Here is a 15432-nt window from a genome sequence, read left to right as displayed (position 1 = left end):
ATAATACTTTATAAATAAGAGGCTACGATAGGGACCGAGAGGAGGAATTGGTTTTGGTCTCTCGATGAAATTAAGCTTCACATATTCGCCCCGAACACCCAACTTAATTTCATCAATAATAATTCTTTAGTAAGAATTATTATTGAACTACCGCACCAATCCCAAATTATATTTTGGGCTCCTTCTTATTATGAGTGTGTTAGTCTCCCTGTGTTTAAGATGTCGAATGCCCACTAATTAAATGAGTTACCGACAACTCTCTTTAATTAATATCTTAGTCCAAGAGTAGTACCACTCAACCTTCTCATCATGTCAGACTAAGTCTACCTGCAGGGTTTAACATGACAATCCTTATGAGCTCCTCTTGGGGACATTATCAACCTACATTACTAGGACACAGTTTCCTTCTATAATCAACAACACACACTATAAGTAATATGATTTCCTAACTTATCGGACCTTTTGATTTATCAAGCTAAATCTCACCCTTTCATAAGTTAAAGAAATGAATACTAAATATATGTGCTTGTTATTATATTAGGATTAAGAGCACACACTTCCATAATAACTAAGGTCTTGTTCTTTTATTAAGTCAGCACAAAAAGAACTTACCTTAAATGGTCCTACTCAATACACTTAGAGTGTACTAGTGTAATTTTATAATTAAGATAAACTAATACCAAATTACACTACAACTATTCCAATGGTTTGTTCCTATCCATCTTAGTCGTGAGCTACTGTTTATAATTTATAAAGAACCGATAACATGATCTTCTGTGTGTGACATCACACACCATGTTATCTATGTTAGGATCGATGGTCGCGGCTAGAGAGGGGGGTGTGAATAGCCGCCCCCAAATTCGCGTTTCTTTCTACAAATCAAGGTTAGCGCAGCGGAAATAAAACGAATAGAAACGAAAGCGGAGAATAGCAAACCTCAAACTCGTCGATGTAACGAGGTTCGGAGATGAAACTCCTACTCCTTGGCGTGTCCGTAAGGTGGACGAAGCCTATCAATCCGTCGGTGGATGAGTCCCCGGAAAATCGGCTAATATAAACTCCTTATGGGTGGAGAAACCTCGCCACAATGTTTTGCAAAAGCAATACAGGAGTAGAAAGCAGCAAGAAGCTAAATACAATACAAATGTATGAAACACCTTCGCTTACTTGCCTTCTCTTCGACTGGATGAAGCAGCAGCTTCTCGGATCCAACCACAACCGCAACAGCAGCTGATCAGTTGGTCCCAGCCGAGTGGAAGCTCACAAAAAGCTTCAGGAACGAAGAGCTCAGCAAAGCTCGCAGAAGAACTTGCAGCAGCAAGAAGAAGAGGCAGGAACAAGAAGAAGCAGAAGCTTCGGAGTAGAAGCAGAGGGAACTGTAGCAGCCCTCAATCTCCTTTATATAGCCTGAACCTGCAACTGCACCTGCAAAGCAGACAGCGAAGAAGACGGAGATACCCGTTGAATCTCAACGGATATATCTGGACCGATCAGGCTCCACCCTGATCGGTCCGAAGCCTCCCTGATCGGTCTTGGGGACCGATCAGGGCTTCCTTTGATCGGTCCCCGGACCGATCAGCACCTTCTCCCAACTCTCTTGTCTCTTGATCGGTGCATGGACCGTCGAGTGCATGTGGATCGGTCCACGATCCCCTCCTTTCTCTTTGCCTTCGTTTTACGATCGGTGCGGACCGATCGATAACATCTGATAGCATCTTTGTTTCTTGATCGGTCACGGACCGATCCGATACCGATGTATCCGATCGATCCACCGATCGATCCAGAGCTTAATTTTGCCCAAACCAAGTCCCAAACCTTCCAAACCAACATCCTGTCAACCTTGACTGTTGGTACATCATGCTTAGCATCCTGTCACTCCCTTGACTGCTAAGACTCCCCACCAAGTGTCCGGTCAATCCCTTTGACCCACTTGGACTTTTCTCTTCGTGTCAAGTATCCAAACTCCCTTGACCTACTTGACCTTCTCAACACCGGATGTCCGATCACCCTTGATCCATCTGGATTTTCCTCCCGGCTTCACTCACGGGACTTTCACCTAGCTTCACTCACTAGGTTTTCACCGGCTTCACTCACCAGATTTCCATCCGGCTTCACTCACGGGACTTTCACCCCGGAGAGCGAGCTACCGAGCCCTCTCGACCACGGTTCGGAGAACGAGCTCCGAGCCCTCTCCGACTTCCATCCGGTCCAGAGAACGAGCTCCCGAGCCCTCTCTGACCACAGTCCGGAGAACGAGCTACCGAGCCCTCTCCGACTTCCCATGTGCCAAGCTTCCATACTTGGACTTCTCCGTGCCAAGTCTCCATACTTGGACTTTTCCCGTGCCAAGCTCCCTGCTTGGACTTTTCACCATGCCAAAATCCCTGCTTGGACTTTTCACCATGCCAAACTCCCTGCTTGGACTTTTCCCGTGCCAAGCTCCCTGCTTGGACTTTTCCGAGTCAGGTCAACTCACCTCGGGTCAACCAGGTCAACCTTGACCACGGGTTGCACCCACAATCTCCCCAGCTTGTATCCTTGTAAAACATCAAGATACAACTTTTCTGTTCACGTCGAACATTGTTAATCATAACTCGTCAAACATCAAAACACAACTCGAGTCAAGTCAACTCGAGTCTGGTCAACCAGGTCAACCTTGACCTAAGGTTGCACCAACAATCTATAATATAAATTAATTGAACAACTACACTAGACATTTTTTACCAATGTGATTCTTTATTTCAAAATAAATATTTATAAAAGCTAGACTTTTAGTATACACTCTAACAATCTCCCACTTATATTAAAAGACTAAGCTGTCATATATGCTGCCATACATCTGATTCTCATCATCTCCACATGTCGATCAAAAGCTTTCACCGGAAGGGCTATAGTGAAAGGATCTACCAGATTATCTGCTGATGTTATCTTGGCGATGACAACTTCTCCTCGCTTCACGATGTCTCGTATCAGGTGGTACTTGCGCTCTAAATGTTTACTTGCCTTATGGGCTCGTGGTTCCTTCGAGTTTGCAACTGCACCGCTATTATTACAATAAATTGTGATGATTTTGGGCAAACCAGGAATCACATCTAAGTCCATTAGGAAGTTCCTAAGTCATACAGCTTCTTTGGCTACCTCAGAGGCTGCCACATACTCAGCTTTCATGGTTGAGTCTGAAACGCATTTCTGCTTAACACTCCTCCATGCAATGGCTCCACCTCCTAAAGTAAACACATAGCCTGATGTAGACTTACTATTATCTCTATCTGATTGGAAATCCAAATCCGTGTAACCCACAGGGAGCAAATCATCTGCTTGGTAAACTAGCATATAATCTCTAGTCCTTCTCAGGTACTTTAATATATGCTTTACAACAGTCCAATGTCCTTGTCCAGGGTTACTTTGATATCTGCTAATCATGCCCACGATAATATAGATATCCGGTCTCGTACACAACATTGCATACATTAGGCTTCCCACAGCTGAAGCATAATGAACTGCCTTCTTGTCCTCTATCTCCTTTGATGTCTTCGGAGACATCTCTTTAGATAAAGCTACTCCATGCCTAAAAGGTAAGAAACCTTTTCTTGGAGTTTTTCATGCTAAATCGAGCAAGGATTGTATCTATATATGAAACTTGAGACAAACACAAGATCCTTTTCTTGCGATCCCTTATGACTTTGATCCCAAGAATGTGTGCACATTCTCCTAAGCCCTTCATATCAAATTGTTTGGACAACCATACCCTTACATCCGATAACACTTTGACATTGTTGCCAATTAACAAAATGTCATCTACGTATAGTACAAGAAATACCACCACGTTTTTGTTATACTTCTTGTATACACAAGACTCATCCGAACACTGAATAAATCCATATGACTGGATTACTTCATTAAACCGAATGTTCCAAGATCTTGAAGCTTGCTTCAGTCCATAAATGGACCGATTCAGCTTGCACACTAGATGCTCTTTGTCTTTTTCAATGAACCCCTCTGATTGCTTCATATGGATGTTTTCTTCAAGACTTCCGTTAAGGAAAGCTGCCTTGACATCCATTTGCTAAACTTCATAATCCATATGAGCGACAATGGATAAGAGTATCAGGATAGACTTAAGCATAGCTACCGGTGAAAAGGTCTCCTCATAATCTATTCTCTCTTTCTGAGTATACCCTTTCGCAACAAGCCTTGCTTTGAAGGTTTCTACCTTCCCGTCTGTCCCTCTTTTTCTTTTGTAAATCCACTTGCATCCAACGACTTTTACACTATTTGGTGGTTCTACAAGCTCCCAGACCTTATTAGAATACATAGATTATATTTCAGAATTCATTGCTTTTTGCCAAGATGCTGCATCTTTATCTTGGAGTGCTTCGTCATACGTCCGGGGATCAGGTTCATGTTTACTCGGGATCAAATCCGAAGACTCTCCCAAAAACATAAATCTCTCAAGTTGCCTCACAACCCTCCCACTACGACGAGGCACTGTCTGTAACTGTGCATCATTTGTGACACATGTTACAGTTTCTTGTGCTACTTCATCTTGTATTGTTGGTACTAAAGTAGACGTGTTCTCTCTCATTTCTTCTAGAACAATTTTACTTCTGGGCTTGTGATCTATTATATAGTCTTCTTCTAAAAACTGGGCATTGATGCTAACAATGACTTTCTGATCTTTAGGACTATAAAATAAACCATCTTTCGTTCCTCTAGGATAACCCACAAACACGCAAACTTCTATATGAGATTCCAACTTATTAGCATATGCTTTCAGCACATGTGCTGGACTACCCCAAATTCGAATATATCTCAGATTGACCTTTCGCCTATTCCACAATTCTGTGGGAGTAGAGGGTACTGATTTAGAAGGTACCAAGTTCAGAATGTGTGGTGCTGTTTCCAGAGCGTATCCCCAAAATGAATTTGGTAAGTCTGAATAACTCATCATCGATCTAACTATCTCCATAAGAGTCATATTCCTTCGTTCTGGCACACCATTCTGTTGGGGGTGTACCAAGTGCGGACAATTGGGATTGAATCCCGACCTCTGATAAGTAATTCCTAAACTCTCCTAAGAGATATTCACCATGATCATACCGTAGTGTCTTGATACTTTTACCATGACGTTTTTCCACATTAGTCTTATTCTAACTTTCTTTGTACACGATTTCCTTTTCCGGTGGTTTTGAAAGAGATATTTTAATAGATTACCCATCGATAGATCCGCGGGACCTGGGTCTTGGAGTAGGAGTCATCAAAGGCTCCAAACCAAATAAAATTGACTGTGTTTATTTCTGTCTTCCTACTTGCTTTTAATTTTTGTATTTTTCCACTACATTTACTTTGACCTCAAAATAAAAATAAAATTTTTTCAAAACCAAGTGATTCACCCCCTCCCCCCTTATGTGTGACTAGATCCAACACATACCACATATACTACAACTACAATGAGGGTAGTAAGAGAATGAATCTCTTTTTCTTTATCATGTGAGACCCTTGAGATTATGAGATAATCTCAGTTTTACCTTATGTGACTATTTAACTGTCTACTTAAAGTATTAATCAGGATATGCTACTTAAGCTTGTATCTTATTAACTATAGATGATTCAGTCTATAGAATATGACTAAGAAAACAATTGATTAAAATGAATGCATTCTAACTAAAAAGGAAGATTAATGTAGATTTATATTTTTAATATTTATTTATTGGTCAACCAATTATATTTTTTTCGAGTATATAAAATGTGATTGTAAATAATTATATTGATTGGAGATATTGAACAAGCTTTCGATATAATAGTCATTATGAGAAATTAGAGATATCGTATTAATGTAAATGATTTAATCTAGGGTAAATGTAAGATATTAATATCTCCAATTTGCTTTGATGAGTGAATATGTAAAGTGTGACAATTTTCTTAACTTTGATTGCTTGGTATGTTTGATGTCGCATGAATTATTTTCCTTATATATAAATTGAATGTTTTTATATGGTCTTTATGGCCTGACATGGACGAGTGAGAGATGTTGGTAGTGGGGGCTACGACAGTTGCAATTGCAGAGCAGTTACCTGCTACACCTCACCCTCTCTTACTTAGAGGTGTCAATTTGGGTGGGTTGGATGAGTTTGAGTCAAGTTGAAGATCAGTTAAAAAAAATTCCAATTCAAACCCGAATCTGAACTCAATCTGAAAATCCTAAACCCGAATCCAAACTCGGATTCTCTTATTTGCTAGAAGCGAAAGTTATAGCAAATAAGAGGATTTCTATCCACCTTCGTTCCCTAAATTTTCTCTCTGTCGTGTATTCAACTCGATGGTTTGCCCGTAACAACAATCAAGTATTTTCTCATTTCACCATGAACAACCAGTACTTGATTATGTATATGGTTTTAGCGTTGCATCTTAGGAAACGAACGTCCATCAAAACCGCAAAACACAACCTAAAGGAGACGAATCAGTTTTAAGGAAACTGCTGTTGGTTGCTACTCGGAAAACCTAGAGGTTCCACTGTACAAAAATTTTGTACAAAGGCCTGAACCTTTTCCTAGCTACCATGTGTTCTTTTAAATTAAATTTTGGATCGCCTGCGGAACTTAACACGTTTGATCCAAAACTTAATCTATTCGTTCTTTTAGGTTTTGACTTGGGTCTCCTGCGGAACTTAACACGTTCGACCCAAATCACCTTAAGTTATTAATTCCATTAAATATTAATTTCCATAATTGGTTCCCAGTACTGACGTGGCGAGGCACATGGCCTTCTTGGATATGGGAGCAACCACCACCGACTAGACAAAACCTTTTATGGAAAGCTAATATTTAATTTCCTAAAATAACTTTAGGTTAACCGAAAAGAACAATCAAATCACAAGGGAAAGAAAAACAAAAGAACACTATATCGAAAACAAATTCGAAACTCTAGAATTGTATGCCTCTTGTATTTAGTATTATTTCCAAAAATAACTAGTATGATGCGGAAACAAAAATTACTAGTTATACCTTTTAGAAAGACCTCTTGATCTTCTACCGTATTCCTCTTCTAACCTCGGACGTTGTGTGGGCAACGATCTTCCGAGATGAGAACCACCAAGCACCTTCTTCTTCCTTACAAGTTTCGGCCATCAAAACTTCTCCTAGGATGAAGAGGTTCGGCAATCACCACCATGCTCCAAGGGATGCTAGAAAAGAGGCTTCTTTTCTCTCCTTCTTCTCCTTCTTAGATCCGGCCACCAAAGCTATCTCCACCATGAGAAGGTTTCGGCCACACAAAGGAGAGGAGAGGAAAGAAAGGGCCGGCCACACCCAAGGAGAAAAGAGAGGAAAAATAGAATAGAGTCGTTAGCCTTGAAGCCTCCTCTACCCCCTCTTTTATAATCCTTGGTCTTGGCAAATAAGGAAAATTTAATAAAAACTTCCTTAATTCCACTACAAAAAAACAGTCTATTAGGGACGACGGTTTGCAACGAATTTACAATTTGTTCCAAACTTTCCAACAAAATTTGCAACAAAATAATAAATTGTTCCGAATTAGCAACAAATTTACCAACAAAATAAATTCGTTGCAAATTAGCAACAAAAGATAATTTGTCGCTAATTTTGTTGCAAGTTAACAACAAAAAATAAAATTTGTTGCAAATTTTCCAACGAATATTTAGTTCGTTGCAAATTTTGCAACGAATATTTTGTTCGTTGCAAATTTTTGCAACGAATATTTTATTCGTTGCAAATTTTTGCAACGAATAGTATATCCGTCGCAAATATAGCAACGAAACTATTATTTGTTGGAAATTCCCGACAAATATATAATTCATCGCAAGTTTATAGCAAAAATTTAAGGATAGAGTTTCCGACAAATCTTAAATTCGTTGGAAATGTTTCCAACAAAAAGACAGATTCGTTGGAAATGTTTCCAACAAATCTGCTAATTCATTGGAGATTTCCAACAAATTTGGGATTCGTTGGAAACATTTCCAACGAATCTGCCAATTTGTTGGAAATTTCCAACGAATCACAGATTCGTTGGAAAGTATGCTATGATTTAAAAACACGTTTGACCGACCTAGAGACCTCGGAATCGGATGAAACAAGTTCCTATATGCTCCTCTTGGTCTCCTGATTCTATAGATGTCCTCGAATATTTTTTTTGAATTAAGATAAATTTTTTACATCAAGGTCAATTGGATGAATTTGAATTTGATCATAAATGTGTTAGTGTTTTAAATCAAAATGGAGTTTAGTTGAACTTGGTGGATTTAAAAAATGATTTTCGAGTGCTCAGAACGAGGAGAAATCAGTTTGTTGGGGAGCGTAAGGTTCTCGTGATTATATCCATGAATTAAAAATAATTACGGAGCTAATTTATTTTGATTTGTGAATTTTTAAACTTAAATTTAATTTTTCCAACACATTGGGGGTTAAAAAAATAAAACAAAAAATATATAAAGTAAAAAAAAAATATTTGAGGGCACATATGAAGTCAGGATAAATAGAGGAGCACACAGGAACCAGTTTCATCCAATTCGGAGGTCTCTAGGTCGGTCAACCGTGATTTTAAGAATAGGAAGGGTTTCCAACGAATCTGAAATTCGTTGGAGATTTCCAACAAAATGGCAGATTCGTTGGAAACATTTCCAACGAATCTGCCAATTCGTTGGAAATTTCCAACGAATCTCAGATTCGTTCGAAAGTATGCTATGATTTAAAAACCCATTTGACGGACCTAGAAACCTCGGAATCGGATGAAACAAGTTTCTATGTGCTCCTCTTGGTCTCCTGATTCTATAGATGACCTCAAATATTTTTTTTGAATTAAGATAAATTTTTACATCAAGGTCAATTGGATGAATTCGAATTTGATCATGAATGTGTTAGTGTTTTAAATCAAAATGGAGTTTAGTTGAACTTGGTGGATTTAAAAAATAATGTTCGAGTGCTCAGAACGAGAGGAAATCAGTTTGTTAGGGAGCGTAAGGTTCTCGTGATTATATCCATGAATTAAAAATAATTACGTAGCTAATTTATTTTGATTTGTAAATTTTTAAACTTAAATTTAATTTTTCAAACACATTGGGGTTGAAAAAATATATAAAGTAAAAAAAATATTTGAGGGCACATATGAAGTTAGGATAAATAGAGGAGCACACAGGAACCGGTTTCATCCAATTCGGAGGTCTCTAGGTCGGTCAACCGTGATTTTAAGAATAGGAAGGGTTTCCAACGAATATGAAATTCGTTGGAGATTTCCAACAAAATGGCAGATTCGTTGGAAACGTTTCCAACGAATCTGCCAATTCGTTGGAAATTTCCAACGAATCTCAGATTCGTTGGAAAGTATGCTATGATTTAAAAACCCATTTGACCGACCTAGAGACCTCGGAATCGGATGAAACAAGTTTTTATGTGCTCCTCTTGGTCTCCTGATTCTATAGATGACCTCAAATATTTTTTTTGAATTAAGATAAATTTTTACATCAAGGCCAATTGGATGAATTCGAATTTGATCATGAATGTGTTAGTGTTTTAAATCAAAATGGAGTTTAGTTGAACTTGCTGGATTTAAAAAATGATGTTCGAGTGCTCAGAACGAGAGGAAATCAGTTTGTTAGGGAGCGTAAGGTTCTCGTAATTATATCCATGAATTAAAAATAATTACGGAGCTAATTTATTTTGATTTGTGAATTTTTAAACTTAAATTTAATTTTTCAAACACATTGGGGGTTGAAAAAATAAAAGAAAAAATATATAAAGTAAAAAAAATATTTGAGGGCACATATGAAGTCAGGATAAATAGAGGAGCACACAGGAACCGGTTTCATCCAATTCGGAGGTCTCTAGGTCGGTCAACCGTGATTTTAAGAATAGGAAGGGTTTCCAACGAATCTGAAATTCATTGGAGATTTCCAACAAAATGGCAGATTCGTTGGAAACATTTCCAACGAATCTGCCAATTCGTTGGAAATTTCCAACGAATCACAGATTCGTTGGAAAGTATGCTATGATTTAAAAACTCATTTGACCGACCTAGAGACCTCGGAATCGGATGAAACAAGTTCCTATGTGCTCCTCTTGGTCTCATGATTCTATAGATGACCTCAAATATTTTTTTTGAATTAAGATAAATTTTTTACATCAAGGTCAATTGGATGAATTCGAATTTGATCATGAATGTGTTAGTGTTTTAAATCAAAATGGAGTTTAGTTGAACTTGCTGGATTTAAAAAATGATGTTCGAGTGCTCAGAACGAGTGGAAATCAGTTTGTTGGGGAGCGTAAGATTCTCGTGATTATATCCATGAATTAAAAATAATTACGGAGCTAATTTATTTTGATTTGTGAATTTTTAAACTTAAATTTAATTTTTCAAACACATTGTGGGTTGAAAAAATAAAAGAAAAAATATATAAAGTAAAAAAAATATTTGAGGGCACATATGAAGTCAGGATAAATAGAGGAGCACACAGGAACCGATTTCATCCAATTCGGAGGTCTCTAGGTCGGTCAACCGTGATTTTAAGAATAGGAAGGGTTTCCAACGAATCTGAAATTCGTTGGAGATTTCCAACAAAATGGCAGATTCGTTGGAAACATTTCCAACGAATCTGCCAATTCGTTGGAAATTTCCAACGAATCCCATATTCATTGGAAAGTATGCTATGATTTAAAAATCCATTTGACCGACCTAGAGACCTCGGAATCGGATGAAACAAGTTCCTATGTGCTCCTCTTGGTCTCCTGATTCTATAGATGACCTCAAATATTTTTTTTGAATTAAGATAAATTTTTACATCAAGGTCAATTGGATGAATTCGAATTTGATCATGAATGTGTTAGTGTTTTAAATCAAAATGGAGTTTAGTTGAACTTGGTGGATTTAATAAATGATGTTCGAGTGCTCAGAACGAGAGGAAATCAGTTTGTTGGGGAGCGTAAGGTTCTCGTGATTATATGCATGAATTAAAAATAATTACGGAGCTAATTTATTTTGATTTGTGAATTTTTAAACTTAAATTTAATTTTTCCAACACATTGGGGGTTGAAAAAATAAAAGAAAAAATATATAAAGTAAAAAAAATATTTGAGGGCACATATGAAGTCAGGATAAATAGAGGAGAACACAGGAACCGGTTTCATCCAATTCGGAGGTCTCTAGGTTGGTCAACCATGATTTTAAGAATAGGAAGGGTTTCCAACGAATCTAAAATTCGTTGGAGATTTCCAACAAAATGGCAGATTCGTTGGAAACATTTCCAACGAATCTGCTAATTCGTTGTAAATTTCCAACGAATCGCAGATTCGTTGGAAAGTATGCTATGATTTAAAAACCCATTTGACCGACCTAGAGACCTCGGAATCGGATGAAACAAGTTCCTATGTGCTCCTCTTGGTCTCCTGATTCTATAGATGACCTCAAATATTTTTTTTTGAATTAAGATAAATTTTTTACATCAAGGTCAATTGGATGAATTCGAATTTGATCATGAATGTGTTAGTGTTTTAAATCAAAATGGAGTTTAGTTGAACTTGGTGGATTTAAAAAATGATGTTCGAGTGCTCAGAACGAGAGGAAATCAGTTTGTTGGGGAGCGTAAGGTTCTCGTGATTATATCCATGAATTAAAAATAATTACGGAGCTAATTTATTTTGATTTGTAAATTTTTAAACTTAAATTTAATTTTTCCAACACATTGGGGGTTGAAAAAATAAAATAAAAAATATATAAAGTAAAAAAAATATTTGAGGGTACATATGAAGTCAGGATAAATAGAGGAGCACACAGGAATCGGTTTCATCCAATTCGGAGGTCTCTAGGTCGGTCAACCGTGATTTTAAGAATAGGAAGGGTTTCCAACGAATCTGAAATTCGTTGGAGATTTCCAACAAAATGGCAGATTCGTTGGAAATTTCCAACGAATCTCAAATTTGTTGGAAAGTATGCTATGATTTAAAAACCCATTTGACCGACCTAGAGACCTCGGAATCGGATGAAACAAGTTTCTATGTGCTCCTCTTGGTCTCCTGATTCTATAGATGACCTCAAATATTTTTTTTGAATTAAGATAAATTTTTTACATCAAGGTCAATTGGATGAATTCGAATTTGATCATGAATGTGTTAGTGTTTTAAATCAAAATGGAGTTTAGTTGAACTTGGTGGATTTAAAAAATGATGTTCGAGTGCTCAGAACGAGAGGAAATCAGTTTGTTGGGGAGCGTAAAGTTCTCGTGATTATATCCATGAATTAAAAATAATTACGGAGCTAATTTATTTTGATTTGTGAATTTTTAAACTTAAATTTAATTTTTCCAACACATTGGGGGTTGAAAAAATAAAAGAAAAAATATTTAAAGTAAAAAAAATATTTGAGGGTACATATGAAGTCAGGATAAATAGAGGAGCACACAGGAACCGGTTTCATCCAATTCGGAGGTCTCTAGGTCGGTCAACCGTAATTTTAAGAATAGGAAGGGTTTCCAACGAATCTGAAATTCGTTGGAGATTTCCAACAAAATGGCAGATTCGTTGGAAACATTTCCAACGAATCTGCCAATTTGTTGGAAATCTCCAACGAATTATGGATTCGTTGCGAATATCCAACAAATAATATTTTTGATGGAAATTTGTTGGAAGATCCCTAATTACATATCCTTACCCGGCCCGATTTCTTCTCCTCACATCTTCTCTTGACCTAATTTTCCTTACGGCGGCTGCGGCAATTTTTTCACCTTCTCTGGACTGGTAAGCCACTCTCGTTCTAGCCCTTCTTTTTTTCCCGTTCTCCCGGCGTCTCCTTTTTTCCCGATCTCTCGGCGTCGCCTGGCGGCTCGCGGCATCGCGTGGCTGCTCGCGGCGTCGCGTGGCCGGTCGCAGTCGCGCCTTGCCAATCGCGCCATCATCTGGCCGCGAGCGGCCGCGCCTGGCCGCGACTGGTGCCTGGTCGCGTGTGGCCGTGAGTGGCTGCGAACAGCGGCGAATGGCAGCTCACGGCGGTCCCTGGTAGCTCAAGGTGCCGTCTAGCCCCTCGCGCTGGCGCCTGGCCTTAGCGTCGCTGCCTGGCCGCTCTCGCAGCTTCCTGGCTGCTCTCAACGGCGCTGAGGTTGACCACTAGCAGCCTCCCTGTCCACTGTCGGCATAGGATGGCTGATGGTGGCCTCACTTAGCTGTTGTTTGGCGTTGGTGATCCCGCTGGCGGCGTAGGCTGGCCACTGGCGACTGATGCTGTCCGCCAGCTGCTGATAGCATTGGGTGACCTCTGTTTGTAAACCGACAGATCATTGTTTGATGTCAACTAGTTGTTCTCAATCTTGATTGGTCGTGGGCTGTCTGTGCGTTACAGTGGCACAGCTGTCCGGGGGTCAATGCCTTGCCGTTGGGGCCAAGAATATATTTGATAATTTCTAGACTTTTTTATTTTATTGTAAATTTAATATTATTGTTTTTGCAGGTTTGGATTTGACGTGGCTGGGAGAGACTTTCGGTTTTATTTACCTTTGTTAGGTATATTTTTTTTACACCTGATATTTTAATAATGACTGCATGCTTTTATTTTCCTATATTATATTTTATTTGTAGTTGTATGTGAGCTAAGTAATATTGACCATTAGTATTTGTGTTCTAGGAGTTTTTATTACTATATTTTATTTGAAACAGGCAACATGCAGAATGAAAGAAGTTGGATGTATAATAAAAATTTACCTGACCGTGGGGGTTTAACTGATGAGTTTATTACTGGGTTGAGACAGTTTTTAAATTTTGCATCTAGTAATGTTGAGTTTATGGATGGTAATCAGATACGATGTCCATGCAGAAAGTGTCATAATGGAAAATTTTTACCATCTAATAAAGTTTCAGAGCATCTTTGTAGATTTGGTTTTACTCCGAATTACTATAATTGGACATGTCATGGTGAACCATTCATATCTGATGAGGATTGTTATGGATACAACATACAAGTCTCTAGGGATCAAAGTTATTATAATCAATTAAATCCATATCAAAGAATGATATTTGATGCAGCGGCTCCGAATTTAATTCCTGAACCACATGGTGCCAGTTCTAGCTGCCCTCCAACAGTTGAGCAAATGTTTACAACATATGCATCACCATTAGAAGAGGTACAAGTGCCAGGTGTTGATGAAATTGTGAATAATGAAACATATCTTAAATTTCAGGAAGTGTTAAGTGCTGCAGATGAACCTTTATGGACTGGTTGTGACAAGCATACTAAATTATCATTCACTGCAAGACTGTTGAACATTGGGAAGACATTGCATATCAACAAGAGGAGGTTGTAAATACATTTCAGACCGAGGAATATATTATTCCAACATTACGAGATCCTAGCGGAGTAGTGATAAATGTGGATGCCAGTGAATTTCATGAGGTTGATGATAATAATGATGAAGATGATTGTAACGACCCGATTTTCCCTATTTCGAGTTCTAAAAGTCCTTATAAAAATCTAGAAATGCTTTAGAAAAATTCTAGAGATTTTTAGAAATTTTTAGAGTATTTTTACGTAATTTTTGTAGTTCGTTTGGTATTTTTACTGAACGAAAGAAGTTTCGACAAAAAAATGTCCAAGCCGAGATTTGAACCGTGAACCTCGAGTAAAGCAGAAGTTCGCTTAACCAACAGACCAGCCGCGGGTTTGTTAATGAAACCCGAATCAAGTTGTATTTAAGCAATAGTTAGTTAACAGAATATTAAAGTTATAAGAAGAGAACTTAGGTTTTCCCCGTGACAAAATCTTCTCCTCTCCTCTCGCGACGGCGCTTCTCCTCTCGGGCGAAAACAGAGACGAAGCTAGGGCTTCGTCTCCGGCGGCCGGCGAGCACCCTTCTCCGTGAGTTCTTCATACCTTTGTGATCCTCTCGTCGAGGAGAGCAAGAAGATACCAAGAGATCGTCGAGGAAGCATATATCCGAAGCCCTAGAAGCCTCCTTCTTCTCGGTTGTAAGTCCAAGAACAGCGAGGTGAGTTGCTTCTCACCTGCAGTAGGAGTTGTTTCGAGCTTTGATTCGTTTTCATGGCTTTCGGATTCTTGTTTCCTTTTGGATTTCGAAGCAAGTTTGAGGGGATTTTTGATTGGATTAGATGCTGAACCTTGCTTATTCCTGTTTTCAAATTATTCTGTGAAAGATATGGTGATGGGTTTACTGCCGTGAACCCTAAAGAAAGAAAGGTAATGATAGGTTTGGTTTAAGCATGTGGATCGGTTTTCTTTCAAGCCTTGTAGTTGGTATTTTCTTATTCCAGTTTAAATCCTGTCTGTTTGTTATCTTAATAGACATGTTTGGTTTATACAGAGCATGGTAAGTCTCAGATTTTGTTGCTAGGCAGTGAACCTAGAATGGGTTAGATTAGTTTTGAGCATGTAGTTAGTTTTCTTCCTTACCGTTAGCTTTTGGTTGGGTGTTCTGAAATGAAG

General features: G+C 38.5%; 1 long non-coding RNA gene across 1 annotated transcript; it reads left to right on the top strand.

The window, feature by feature from the left end:
- Positions 1-12666: 12666 nt before the first annotated feature.
- LOC122056436 lies at positions 12667-13931 on the top strand. The gene is made up of 3 exons (XR_006133159.1): positions 12667-12740; positions 13447-13499; positions 13653-13931. It is a non-coding gene; the product is annotated as an uncharacterized LOC122056436 (long non-coding RNA).
- Positions 13932-15432: the final 1501 nt, after the last annotated feature.

This window comes from Zingiber officinale, chromosome 3B (assembly GCF_018446385.1).
Source record: "Zingiber officinale cultivar Zhangliang chromosome 3B, Zo_v1.1, whole genome shotgun sequence".
Classification (NCBI taxonomy): domain Eukaryota; kingdom Viridiplantae; phylum Streptophyta; class Magnoliopsida; order Zingiberales; family Zingiberaceae; genus Zingiber; species Zingiber officinale.
Note: the sequence above shows the minus strand (reverse complement) of the source record. Positions and strands in the feature narration are given on the sequence as shown.